Consider the following 15,306-nt stretch of genomic DNA (forward strand, 5'->3'; position numbering starts at 1 on the left):
ATTCAGCTGAAAATACATCACTAACAATCAGACAATACAATAAACTTACTATGCTACTCTGCTGAAAATGCAGCATCATTAACAATCAGACAAGAGAATCAACTTACCATCATCCAATTGGCGACTGCTGGGAAGTATACTTCAATTGGTTTTGTTTCTTGGCTTCTATCACAGCCAAGATAGAGTACAAGTCACAGTCAGAAGTTTTATGAGTGAGTGGCTCAAATCAGTTTTTTAATCCACTGGGTTTGTCTAGACCATAGAAAAAACCAGGGACATTAGCAACTGGTACCCTGCACTAGCACTACATATTCAGACTGTGACTTGAGTGCATCCAGAATACGCACACCTCTCTTGGTGGGCCATGCTCCCCATATTCAACTGAAAATACAACATCACTAACAATCAGACAATACAATAAACTTACTATTCTACTATGCTGAAAATGCAACATCATTAACAATCAGACAAGAGAATAAACTTACCATCATCCAATTGGCTACTGCTGGCAAGTATACTTCAATCGGTGTTGTTTCTTGACTTCCATCACAGCCAACATGAAGTACAAGTCAAAGGCTGAAGTTTTATGAGTGAGTGGCTCAAATCAGTTTTTTTTATCCACTGGGTTTGTCTACAGCATAGACAAAACCAGGGACATTAGCAACACGTACCACGTACAAGCACTACGTATCCAGTCTCTGATTTGAGTGCATCCACAATGTGCACACCTATCTTGGTGGGCCATGCTCCTTTTATTCAAATGAAAATGCAACATCACTAACAATCAGACAATACAATACAATTACTATTCTACTATGCTGAAAATACAACATCATTAACAATCAGACAATTAGAATAAACTTGCCATCTTCAATTGGGTACTGCTGCCAAGAATACTTCAATCAGTGTTGTTTCTTGCCTTCTTTCACAGCCAAGATGGAGTACAAGTCATAGTCTGAAGTTTTATAAATACGTGGCTCAAATCAGTTTTTTAATCCACTGGCTTTGTCTATAGCATAGACAAAACCAGGGACATTAGCAACTGGTACCACATACTAGCCCTACCTATTCAGACTGTTACTTGAGTGCATCTACAATGTGCACACCTCTCTTGGTGGGCCATGCTCTTCATATTCAACTGAAAATACAACATCACTAAAAATGAGACAATACAATACACTTACTATTTCACTGTGCTGAAAATAGAAAATTTCAAACAATTACACAATAGAATAAACTTACCACCTTCCAGTTGGGTACTGCTGGCAAGTATACTTCAATCGGTGTTGTTTCTTGGCTTCTATCACAGCCAAGATGGAGTACAAGTCACAGTCTGAACTTTTTATGAGTGAGTGGCTCAAATCAGTTTTTTAATCCACTGGGTTTGTCTATACCATAGACAAAACCAGGGACATTAGCGAGTGTTACCACGTACTAGCACTATCTATTCAGACTGTGACTTGAGTGCATCCAGAATACGCATACCTGTCTTAGTGGGCCATGCTTCCCATATTCAACTGAAAATACAATATCACTAACAATCACACAATACAATACACTTACTATGCTATTCTGCTGAAAATACAACAATTCAAAAAATCAGACAATAGTATAAACCTACCATCTTTCAGATGGGTACTGCTGGCAAATATACTTCAATCGGTGTTGTTTCTTGCCTTCTATCACAGCCAACATGAAGTACAAGTCAAAGGCTGAAGATTTATGAGAGAGTGGCTCAAATCAGTTTTTTTAATCCACTGGGTTTGTCTACAGCATAGACAAAACCAGGGACATTAGCAACTGGTACCACGTACTAGCACTACGTATTCAGACTCTGATTTGAGTGCATCCACAATGTGCACACCTATCTTGGTGGGCCATGCTCCTCTTGGTTACAGACTACTAATTTTACCCCTATTTCATTGACCACTCAAGTAGTTCCAGTTTAAAAATAGAGGTTTTTTCTTAAAAATTCTTTGGGGTGTTTATGGGGTGGACTGATGTTATTTCTGGGTTTAGATGGAAAGGAGAGGGTTTGAAAAAAAATAAAAAATTGTTAATATGTGAAATTTTGCACTTGCGCGCGTAGTAGGAAGGGTGTAAAGAGGCCCATATTTACCCTTTCCCCGAAGAGAAAGTGAAAAAAGCAGGGTAGGGGTTATTTGCGATGCCTTAGCAGGAACTGCATGCGATGAATTTTCCTGAGAGTCTGAAAAATTTTTGGACTTGAATTCTTCTTACTCTGTGCCAAGTTTCAGGTAAGTTGAGCTGGTGTAATTTTTTTAATCATTTTTTATAGTATAAAGGAATGTATAGCAAAATAATTGGTAGTCTGTGTCCTATGAGGTCAAAGGTCAAATCTCACGTTAATCAATTTATTGGCACTTTTTGGATAATTTGGAACTAATTATGCAAATTGTTGACAAATTTTATGGAAAAAATTGTATTTTGGAGAAGTTAAATGGATTTAAATAATTGAAAAGGGGGAGGGGGCACCTGCTCAGCTTGTCAAAGGTATGACGTAATGTGTGCAATTGATGTGTGTCAAAAATTTATGCAATATGAATTTTGATTCTATATATAATGTTGTAGGTGACATAAAACCCATTCCTCACCTATCCTGCTATTTTAAATGCCAAATGGAGTTCAAAAACCAAGGTATGTTTTAAACATTTGATTGTTCAGATTACACTGTTGTTAATAGGAAAGTAATGCCTAATTTCTCAAAACTTTGGCTACTTGGTGTCTGTAATTTTAGTTGACACAGTTACTTATTAATTTGACACAATTACTTATTAATTATGAATGTGAACTAAAGTTGAAATTCTTAAAAATTTATTTTTTTTTCAGTGGCTCATTTCTACTGACTGATGTGGGATTGCAAGCAGTTATAGCCTGGATGGGTGGCTTCATAAAAAATCAGGCCAGTTGCCAGTCAGAAGTGAACAATTTTGTACCAGGAGCAGAGACAATGATCATTCAGAAAACAAGATACAGCTGTCAACAATATTGCAGTCCACAACAGCCAAGTTAAAGGTATATAGTCAACTGACTCTTAAGTTTGTATTTTTTTTTGTGTGTTTGATTTCTTTTTTACACTGTTTTCATCTGTCATCATCATCTCTTGCCAATCAATGTGTACTCTCTGAAACTTTCTCTTTTTCCTTCTTCTTTTGGAATTGAATATCTGCTGTCTGATTGCTGGCACTGATCTGTGATTGTCCAAGACAGGGGAGGTCAGTGAGGTGCTCAACATTTCATATGGGATGTTTGGTCCTACTGACTTCTTCTACTCTTGTGGCATCTTGGACATCATTGTCGGTGGTCGCATATCAGACAAAATCATCAGTTTTTGACAAGGACATATGTTTTCAAGATTTTGGATAAACACTGTGCAGAAATAGTGATACACAAGACAGACAGAATTTATGTACTCCATTTTAATAGAACCTTCTCTACCCCCCCCCCTCCCTGTTCTAGCTTCCAAGCATCTCCAGGAGTGATTATAGGTGACACAGGCATGGTATGTATTTTCTATGCTGAACCATTGAAAGTATATAGACATGCTTTTTAATCATTTTGTTTGTTTTGGTACCTTTACAGTGCAGAGTTGCCTCCCTTTTTTTTACAGCAGCCTGAAGAATGTTTGTAGGTAAAATGCATATATAAATTCCTTTTCTTGTAAATTCAGAATTATAAAATCCAAAATTTCACAGAATTTTTGGTATTTATTATCTAATAATGCATATTGTTACAAGAAATACCCATCAAAGAAGTCTAAATATGACCAGGGATAATCCAATTAGAGTAGTAAGTACCACTTCCTGACAGAGGCTGAATTGACCAGGTTGGATAATCTGCTTATAACAAAGGTATTAATCTCTTTCCCTTAACTTTTATACTAATTTTTTATAGCCTATATATTGTAGAATTTTTTAATATTTGTTTTACTAAAATTAAAATGTGCTAAATATTTTTATTTTTAATATTTCCAAGAATTTTATGCTTTTTGAAGGTACTTTTTTGAAAAATTGTTTAAAATATTTACTTATGCAATAGGTTAAGTTTTGTTCTTGAAATTTGTGTAGGACATATATATCTAGTATACAAAAATATAAGGAAAGAAAATAACTGTCATGCATGTGAGCTGTGAGCATTTCAAATCTGAGAACTGTGTGCCTAATGCTTATTTTACCCTCTGATTTAAGGTGTTCCAGCACATCAATTAAAGGGCCATAACTCTGCTTAGGAATCATCAATTTCAATGAAACTTCACCGGCCACTTTGTAGATACAAAAAACTCCAGCATGTCAAATTTCAGCAAAATCAGACAAGGTTTGTGTCCTTATTAGGTTACAGACTACTAATTTTACCCCTATTTCATTGACCACTCAAGTAGTTCCAGTTTAAAAATAGAGGTTTTTTCTTAAAAATTCTTTGGGGTGTTTATGGGGTGGACTGATGTTATTTCTGGGTTTAGATGGAAAGGAGAGGGTTTGAAAAAAAATAAAAAATTGTTAATATGTGAAATTTTGCACTTGCGCGCGTAGTAGGAAGGGTGTAAAGAGGCCCATATTTACCCTATCCCCGAAGAGAAAGTGAAAAAAGCAGGGTAGGGGTTATTTGCGATGCCTTAGCAGGAACTGCATGCGATGAATTTTCCTGAGAGTCTGAAAAATTTTTGGACTTGAATTCTTCTTACTCTGTGCCAAGTTTCAGGTAAGTTGAGCTGGTGTAATTTTTTTAATCATTTTTTATAGTATAAAGGAATGTATAGCAAAATAATTGGTAGTCTGTGTCCTCTTATTCAAATGAAAATGCAACATCACTAACAATCAGATTTTTTAACAGTACTTGCAAGCATTTTCTTTAGGTATATATTGTGTGAACTGTTATTTTCCGTCTGTATCTTACGAAAGTCTGTTCATGTAAATCGCACATTTCAGACAGGAAAGGCAAGTCTACATATATTGTGTCAATTTTGAGCCCGATTAAATAATAACGAAACACGGGACTGATCCCGCTTTGAAGTCAACATAATGTAACGCATTCAGAATATTTTTTTTATTTCCGAGTCCAAATAAAAAAAAAGTATTAGTCAAATTGTTGAACTTTTAATTATACTATTGAAATTAATTAATTGTCTTCACACCGTTTACTTCGCAAGTGCCTTGAATAAAGGTTATGACTGAACGATACATACGGGTGAAATTATACAAGCTTGTTTAATTAAATAATTACATTGCACGTCTACTAGATGGCAAAACTACCGTAATCGTTAGCCATAGAAATTAATTTAACAATTGACAAGTTTTATAAAACACCAACAACTACGTGTTTGTATACACTCTCATAATTATAATGGCAGTCTACATCTAATCATAGATGATAATAAAATTTCAGTTTATCCTTATAAATCTTTACAAGAATTATTCACTGTATGTTGAATTCGCGGAATTTTTTTTCCCGCGAATATGGCGAATATTACCTCCGCAAGTTAATTTCCTGCTGTACAGTATTCAGACCGTGACTTAAGTGCATCCACAATGCGCACACCTATCTTGGTGGGCCATGCTCCTCATATTCAACTGAAAATACAACATCACTAACAATCAAACAATACAATACACTTACTATTTTACTATGCTGAAATTACAACATTTCAAAGAACATTTCAAAGAATCAGACAAGAGAATAAACTTACCATCTTTCAATTGGGTACTGCTGGCAAGAATACTTCAATCGGTGTTGTTTCTTGGCTTTTATCACAGCCAACATGGAGTACAAATCACAGTCTGAAGTTTTATGAGAGAGTGAGTCATATCAGTTTTTTAATCCACTGGGTTTGTCTATACCATAGACAAAACAATGGACATTAGCAACTGGTACCACGTACCAGCACTACCTATTCAGACTGTGACTAGAATGCATCCACAATGTGCACACCTGTCATGGTGGGCCAAGCCTCTCATATTCAACTGAAAATACAACAAAACAAACAATCAGACAACACAATACACTTACTATGCTACTCTGCTGAAAATACAACATTTCAAGGAATCAGACAAGAGAATAAACTTGCCATAATCAACTGGGTACTGCTGGCAAGTATATTTCAATCGGTGTTGTTTATTGGCTTCTGTCACAGCCAAGATTGAGTAAAAGTCATAGTCTGAAGTTTTATGAGTGAGTGGCTCAAAGTCAAATCAGTTTTTTAATCCACTGGGTGTGTCTATACCCTAGACAAAACCAGGGACATTAGCGACTGGTACCACGTACTAGCACTATCTATTCAGACTGTGACTTGAGTGCATCCAGAATACGCACACCTGTCTCAGTGGGCCATGCTCCCCATATTCAACTGAAAATACAATATCACTAACAATCACACAATACAATAAACTTACTATGCAACTCTGCTGAAAATGCAACATCATTAACAATCAGAAAAAAGAATAAACTTACCATCATCCAATTGGCTACTGCTGGGAAGTATACATCAATCGGTGTTGTTTCTTGGCTTCCATCACAGCCAAGATGGAGTACAAGTCATAGTCTGAAGTTTTCTGAGTGAGTGGCTCAAATCAGTTTTTTAATCCACTGCGTTTCTCTATATCATAGAAAAAACCAGGGACATTAGCAACAGGTACCACGTACTAGCACTACGTACTCAGACTCTGACTTGAGTGCAACCACAATGTGCACACTTATCTTGGTGGGCCATGCTCCTCTTATTCAAATGAAAATACAACATCACTACCAATCACACGATACAATAAACTTACTATTTTACTATGCTGAAATTAAAACATTTCAAAATATCAGACAAGAGAATAAACTTACCATCTCACAATTGGGTACTGCTGGCAAGTATACCTTAATTTGTGTTGTTTCTTGGCCTGTATAACAGCCAACAGGGAGTACAAGTCGCAGTCTGAAGTTTTATGAGTGAGTGGCTCAAATCAGTTTTTTAATCCACTGGGTTTATCTATAGCATGGACAAAACCAGGGCCATTAGCAACAGGTACCACGTACTAGCACCACCTATTCAGACTGTGACTTGAGTGCATCTACAATGTGCACACCTCTCTTGGTGGGCCATGCTCACCATATTCAACTGAAAATACATCACTAACAATCAGACAATACATTACACTTACTGTTCTATTATGCTGAAAATACAACATCATTAACAATCAGACAATAAAATAAACTTACCATCTTTCAATTGGGTACTGCTGGCAAGTATACTTCAATCGGTGTTGTTTCTTGGCTTCTATCACAGCCAAGATGGAGTACAAGTCACAGTCTGAAGTTTTATGAGTGAGTGGCTCAAATCAGTTTTTAATCCACTGGGTTTGTCTATAGCATAGACAAAACCAGGGACATTAGCAACTGGTACCACATACTAGCACTTCCTATTCAGACTGTGACTTGAGTGCATCTACAATGTGCACAACTCTCTTGGTGGGCCATGCTCTTCATATTCAACTGAAAATACAACATCACTAAAAATGAGACAATACAATACACTTACTATTTCACTGTGCTGAAAATAGAACATTTCAAACAATTAGACAATAGAATAAACTTACCATCTTTCAATTGGGTACTGCTGTCAAGTATACTTCAATCGGTGTTGTTTCTTGGCTTCTATCACAGCCAAGATGGAGTACAAGTCACAGTCTGAAGTTTTATGAGTGAGTGGCTCAAATCAGTTTTTATGAGTGGCTCAAATCAGTTTTTTAATCCACTGGGTTTGTCTATACCATAGAAAAAACCAGGGACATTAGCAACTGGTACCATGTACTAGCACTACCTATTCAGACTCTGACTTAAGTGCATCCACAATGTGCACACCTATCTTGGTGGGCCATGCTCCTCACATTCACCTGAAAATACAACATCACTAACAATCAAACAATACAATACACTTACTATTTTACTATGCTGAAATTGCAACATTTCAAAGAATCAGACAAGAGAATAAACTTACCTTCTTTAAATTGGGTACTTCTGGCAAGAACACTTCAATCGGTGTTGTTTCTTGGCTTCTATCACAGCCAACATGGAGTACAAGTCACAGTCTGAAGTTTTATGAGTGAGTGGCTCAAATCAGTTTTTAATCCACTGGGTTTATCTATAGCATAGACAAAACCAGGGACATTAGCAACTGGTACCACGTACTAGCACTATCTATTCAGACTGTGACTTGAGTGCATCTACAATGTGCACACCTCTCTTGGTGGGCCATGCTCACCATATTCAATTGAAAATACAACATCACTAACAATCAGACAATACAATAAACTTACTATTCTACTATGCTGAAAATACAACATCATTAACAATTAGACAATAAAATAAACTTACCATTATTCAATTGGGTACTGCTGGCAAGAATACTTCAATTGGTGTTGTTTCTTGCCTTCTATCACAGCCAAGATGGAGTACAAGTCACAGTCTGAAGTTCTATAAATAAGTGGCTCAAAATCAGTTTTTTAATCCACTGGGTTTATCTATGGCATAGACAAAACCAGGGACATTAGCAACTGGTGCCACGTACTAGCACTACCTATTCAGACTGTGACTTGAGTGCATCCACAATGTGCAAACCTCTCTTGGTGGGCCATGCTCACCATATTCAACTGAAAATACAACATCACTAACAATCAGACAATACAATAAACTTACTATGCGACTCTGCCGAAAATACAACATCATTAACAATCAGACAATACAATAAACTTACCATCTTTCTATTGGGTACTGCTGGCAAGTATACTTCAATCAGTGTTGTTTCTTTGCTTCTATCACAGCCAAGATGGAGTACAAGTCACAGTCTGAAGATTTATGAGTGAGTGGCTCCAATCAGTTTTTTAATCCACTGGGATTGTCTATACCATAGACAAAACCAGGGACATTAGCAACTGGTACCACGTACTAGCACTATCTATTCAGACTGTGACTTGAGTGCATCCACAATGTGCACGTCTCTCATGGTGGGTCATACTCCTCATATTCAACTGAAAATACAACATCACTAACAATCAGACAATACAATAAACTTACTATGCAACTCTACCGAAAATACAACATCATTTACAATCAGACAGTAGAATAAACTTACCATCTTTCTATTGGGTACTGCTGGCAAGTATACTTCAATCGGTGTTGTTTCTTGGCTTCTATCACAGCCAAGATGGAGTACAAGTCACAGTCTGAAGATTTATGAGTGAGTGGCTCCAATCAGTTTTTAATCCACTGGGATTGTCTATAGCATAGACAAAACCAGGGACATTAGCAACTGGTACCACGTACTAGCGCTATCTATTCACCCTGTGAATTGAGTGCATCCACAATGTGCACGTCTCTCATGGTGGGTCATACTCCTCATATTCAACTGAAAATACAACATCACTAACAATCAGACAATACAATAAACTTAGTATTCTACTATGCTGAAAATACAACATCATTAACAATTAGACAATAAAATAAACTTACCATCATCCATTTGGGTACTGCTGTCAAGAATACTTCCATCGGTGTTGTTTCTTGCCTTCTATCACAGCCAACATGGAGTACAAGTCATAGTCTGAAGTTCTATATATAAGTGGCTCAAATCAGTGTTTTAATCCACTGGGTTTATCTATGGCATAGACAAAACCAGGGACATTAGCAACTGGTGCCACGTACTAGCACTACCTATTCAGACTGTGACTTGATTGCATCCACAATGTGCAAACCTCTCTTGGTGGGCCATGCTCCTCATATTCAACTGAAAATACAACATCACTAACAATCAAACAATACAATAAACTTACTATTTTACTCTGCTGAAAATGCAACATCATTAACAATCAGACAACAGAATAAACTTACCATCTTTCAATTGGGTACTGCTGGCAAGAATACTTCAATCGGTGTTGTTTCTTGGCTTCTATCACAGCCAACATGGAGTACAAGTCACAGTCTGAAGTTTTATGAGAGAGTGGCTCAAATCAGTTTTTTATCCACTGGGTTTGTCTATACCATAGACAAAACCAAGGACATTAGCAACTGGTACCACATACTAGCACTACCTATTCAGACTGTGACTTGAGTGCATCTACAATGTGCACACCTCTCTTGGTAGGACATGCTCCTCATATTCAACTGAAAATACAACATCACTAACAATCAGACAATACAATAAACTTACTATTTTACTATGCTGTAAATGCAACATCATTAACAATCAGACAACAGAATAAACTTACCATCTTTCAATTGGGTACTGCTGGCAAGTATACTTCAATCGGTGTTGTTTGTTGGCTTTTATCACAGCCAAGATTGAGTACAAGTCACAGTCTGAAGTTTTATGAGTGAATGGCTCAAATCATTTTTTTAATCCACTGGGTTTGTCTATAGCATACAAGAAACCCGGGACATTAGCAACTGGTACCACGTACTAGCACTGTCTATTCAGACTTTGACTTGAGTGCATCTTCAATGTGCACACCTCTCTTGGTGGACCATGCTCACCATATTCAACTGAAAATACATCACTAACAATCAAACAATACAATACACTTACTATTTCACTGTGCCGAAAATAGAACATTTCAAACAATCAGACAATAGAATAAACTTACCATCTTTCAGTTGGGTACTTCTGGCACGTATACTTCAATCGGTGTTGTTTCTTGGCTTCTATCACAGCCAAGATGGAGTACAAATCACAGTCTGAAGTTTTTATGAGTGAGTGGCTCAAATCAGTTTTTAAATCCACTGGGTTTGTATATACCATAGACAAAACCAGGGACATTAGTAACTGGTACCACGTACTAGCACTACTGTATAGGGGATTAATTTCACGGGTTGTAATTTTCACGTTTTTCTCTCATCTGACACACGCGGTTTCTTCTTCGCGGAATTTGGTATGTAATAAAAGTTACTTCCCTTGTCTCCATTTAATCCATACCCTAGCTACATGTAAGCGACATTAATCAGCGTTATGTCTTTATTTCACGAACAACAGGGTAAGTTATTATAAAATTGTTAGATTTTATAAATAATTAATTAACACAAGTGCAGTTATTAATAGTCCCTAAACGTGAAATGAATTTCCTATATGCTATAACGATGAGTGCATGTGCACCCGAGATCTTCGATACAACACAGCGAAAAACTACTGGACGGAAATAAAACTTTTTATGCAGTTCTACGAAATAATATCCTTCCACACTTCCTTCGTCAGTAAGTTCGATATTTATTTGAATGATTTTTTAAAAATCAAAATGTCGATAAAAACTACATGAACTAATATGCATGAGAATGCAGGTAACAAATACACGTGGTAACATTAGTTACGCACGGGTAATCAAAACCCATGGCCCACGTGTTTTGATTGATGAAACATGTAGCGTTGGCTATTAAAACAGCTTTTGAACAAACACAAATTATTATCTGCCGATTTGAATTAAAGTAAAGCGTGATAATTAAAATTAATTGAATGACGGTACTACTCGCAATTACTGAAATGACCATGGACTGCACGAACACCTTTATAAATCTATCGTAGTGTATTCTCAATTTTCCAAATAAAACATGGAGATTATTGAAAATTTATTCACTGTTTCTTGAATTCACGGATTTGTTAACACCGTGAATATAGCGAATATTAACACCGCGAGTTATTTTCCCCCTATACAGTACCTATTCAGACTGCGACTTGAGTGCATCCACAATGTGCAAACCTCTCTTGGTGGGCCATGCTCCTCATATTCAACTGAAAATACAACATCCCTAACAATCAAACAATACAATAAACTTACTATTTTACTCTGCTGAGAATGCAACATCATTAACAATCAGACAACAGAATAAACTTACCATCTTCCAATTGGCTACTGCTGGCAAGTATACTTCAATCGGTGTTGTTTCTTGGCTTTTATCACAGCCAAGATGGAGTACAAGTCACAGTCTGAAATTTTATGAGTGAGTGGATCAAATCAGTTTTTTAATCCAATGGGTTTGTCTATACCATAGAAAAAACCAGGGACATTAGCAACTGGTACCACGTACTAACACTACCTATTCAGACTGTGACTTAAGTGCATCCACAATGTGCACACCTATCTTGGTGGGCCATGCTCCTCACATGCAACTGAAAATACAACATCACTAACAATCAAACAATACAATACACTTACTATTTTACTATGCTGAAATTGCAACATTTCAAAGAATCAGACAAGAGAATAAACTTACCATCTTTCAACTGGGTACTGCTGGCAAGAATACTTCAATCGGTGTTGTTTCTTGGCTTCTATCACAGCCAAGATGGAGTACAAATCACAGTCTGAAGTTTTATGAGAGAGTGGCTCAAATCAGTTTTTTTATCCACTGGGTTTGTCTATACCATAGACAAAACCAAGGACATTAGCAACTGGTACCACATACTAGCACTGTCTATTCAGACTTTGACTTGAGTGCATCTTCAATGTGCACACCTCTCTTGGTGGACCATGCTCACCATATTCAACTGAAAATACAACATCACTAACAATCAGACAATACAATAAACTTACTATTCTACTCTGCTGAAAATACAACATCATTAACAATCAGACAATAGAATAAACTTACCATCTTTCAGTTGGGTTCTGCTGCTGGCAAGTATACTTCAATCGGTGTTGTTTCTTGGCTTCTATCACAGCCAAGATGGAGTACAAGTCACAGTCTGAAGTTTTTATGAGTGAGTGGCTCAAATCAGTTTTTTAATCCACTGGGTTTGTATATACCATAGACAAAACCAGGGACATTAGCAACTGGTACCACATACTAGCACTACCTACAATGTATTCAGACTGTGACTTGAGTGCATCCACAATGTACACACCTCTCTTGGTGGGCCATGCTCCTCATATTCAACTGAAAATACAACATCACTAACAATCAGACAATACAATAAACTTACTATTCTACTCTGCTGAAAATACAACATCATTAACAATCAGACAATAGAATAAACTTACCATCTTCCAATTGGGTACTGCTGGCAAGTATACTTCAATCGGTGTTGTTTCTTGGCTTCCATCACAGGCAAGATGGAGTACAAGTCACAGTCTGAAGTTTTTATGAGTGAGTGGCTCAAATCAGTTTTTTAATCCAATGGGTTTGTCTATACCATAGAAAAAACCAGGGACATTAGCAACTGGTACCACATACTAGCACTACCTATTCAGACTGTGACTTGAGTGCATCTACAATGTGCACACCTCTCTTGGTAGGACATGCTCCTCATATTCAACTGAAAATACATCACTAACAATCAGACAATACAATACACTTACTATTTTACTATACTGTAAATGCAACATCATTAACAATCAGACAACAGAATAAACTTACCATCTTCCAATTGGCTACTGCTGGCAAGTATACTTCAATCGGTGTTGTTTCTTGGCTTTTATCACAGCCAAGATGGAGTACAAGTCACAGTCTGAAGTTTTATGAGTGAGTGGCTCATATCAGTGTTTTAATCCACTGGGTTTGTCTATAGGATAGAAAAAACCCGGGACATTAGCAACTGGTACCACGTACTAGCACTGTCTATTCAGACTTTGACTTGAGTGCATCTTCAATGTGCACACCTCTCTTGGTGGACCATGCTCACCATATTCAACTGAAAATACATCACTAACAATCAAACAATACAATACACTTACTATTTCACTGTGCTGAAAATAGAACATTTCAAACAATCAGACAATAGAATAAACTTACCATCTTTCAGTTGGGTACTTCTGGCAAGTATACTTCAATCGGTGTTGTTTCTTGGCTTCTATCACAGCAAAGATGGAGTACAAGTCACAGTCTGAAGTTTTTATGAGTGAGTGGCTCAAATCAGTTTTTTAGTCCACTGGGTTTGTATATACCATAGACAAAACCAGGGACATTAGTAACTGGTACCACGTACTAGCACTACCTACTCAGACTGTGACTTGAGTGCATCCACAATGTTCACACCTCTCTTGGTGGGCCATGCTCCCCATATTCAACTGAAAATACAACATCACTAAAAATCAGACAATACAATAAACGTATTTTGCTACTCTGCTGAAAATGCAACATCATTAACAATCAGACAATAGAATAAACTTACCATCTTCCAATTGGGTACTGCTGGCAAGTGTACTTCAATCGGTGTTGTTTCTTGGCTTCCATCACAGCCAAGATCGAGTACACGTCGCAGTCTGAAGTTTTATGACTGAGTGGCTCAAATCAGTTTTTTAATCCACTGGGTTTATCTATAGCATAGACAAAACCAGGGACATTAACAACTGGTACCACATACTAGCACTACCTATTCAGACTGTGACTTGAGTGCATCCACAATGTACACACCTCTCTTGGTGGGCCATGCTCCTCATATTCAACTGAAAATACAACATCACTAATAATCAGATAATACAATACACTTACTATGCTATTCTGCTGAAAATACAACATTTCAAACAATTAGACAATAGAATAAACTTACCATCTTTCAGTTGGGTACTGCTGGCAAGTATACTTCAATCGGTGTTGTTTCTTGCCTTCTATCACAGCCAACATGGAGTACAAGTCATAGTCTGAAGTTCTATATATAAGTAGCTCAAATCAGTGTTTTAATCCACTGGGTTTGTCTATACCATAGACAAAACCAGGGACATTAGCAACTGGTACCACGTACTAGCACTACCTATTCAGACTGTGACTTGAGTGCATCCACAATGTGCACACCTCTCTCGATGGGCCATGCTCACCATATTCAACTGAAAATACATCACCAACAATCAGACAATACAATAAACTTACTATTCTACTATGCTGAAAATACAACATCATTAACAATCAGAAAATAAAATAAACTTACCATCTTTCAATTGGGTACTGCTGACAAGTATACTTCAATCGGTGTTGTTTCTTGTCTTCTATCACAGCCAACATGGAGTACAAGTCATAGTCTGAAGTTTTATAAATAAGTGCCTCAAATCAGTTTTTTAATCCACTGGGTTTATCTATGGCATAGACAAAACCAGGGACATTAGCAACTGGTACCACGTACTAGCACTACCTATTCAGACTGTGACTTGAGTGCATTCACAATGTGCACACCTCTCTCTGTGGGCCATGCTCCTCATATTCAACTGAAAATACAACATCACTAACAATCAGACAATATAATAAACTTCCAATTGATGATTTGAGTACTGTTGGGAAGTATGGGGATAACCAGTGACATTATTAGCTGTTACGTGTTTTGTTTTTGTTATC

At 37.0% G+C, this 15,306-nt stretch overlaps 2 long non-coding RNA genes across 2 annotated transcripts; both read right to left on the reverse strand.

Moving 5' to 3' along the window:
• Window positions 1–1,089: 1,089 nt before the first annotated feature.
• On the reverse strand, window positions 1,090–7,698 carry LOC134251901 (uncharacterized). The gene is made up of 5 exons (XR_009988841.1): window positions 7,596–7,698; window positions 7,219–7,491; window positions 7,045–7,117; window positions 1,243–1,333; window positions 1,090–1,138 (listed from the first exon to the last, which is right to left on the reverse strand). It is a non-coding gene; the product is annotated as an uncharacterized LOC134251901 (long non-coding RNA).
• Window positions 7,699–13,937: 6,239 nt separating this feature from the next.
• Window positions 13,938–14,657, reverse strand: LOC134251906 (uncharacterized). The gene is made up of 3 exons (XR_009988843.1): window positions 14,531–14,657; window positions 14,153–14,426; window positions 13,938–14,048 (listed from the first exon to the last, which is right to left on the reverse strand). It is a non-coding gene; the product is annotated as an uncharacterized LOC134251906 (long non-coding RNA).
• Between the last annotated feature and the right edge of the window lie 649 nt (window positions 14,658–15,306).

This window comes from Saccostrea cucullata, unplaced genomic scaffold, assembly GCF_032062105.1.
Source record: "Saccostrea cucullata isolate Sc308-1 unplaced genomic scaffold, CSIRO_AGI_Scuc_v1 ctg1, whole genome shotgun sequence".
Lineage (NCBI taxonomy): Eukaryota > Metazoa > Mollusca > Bivalvia > Ostreida > Ostreidae > Saccostrea > Saccostrea cuccullata.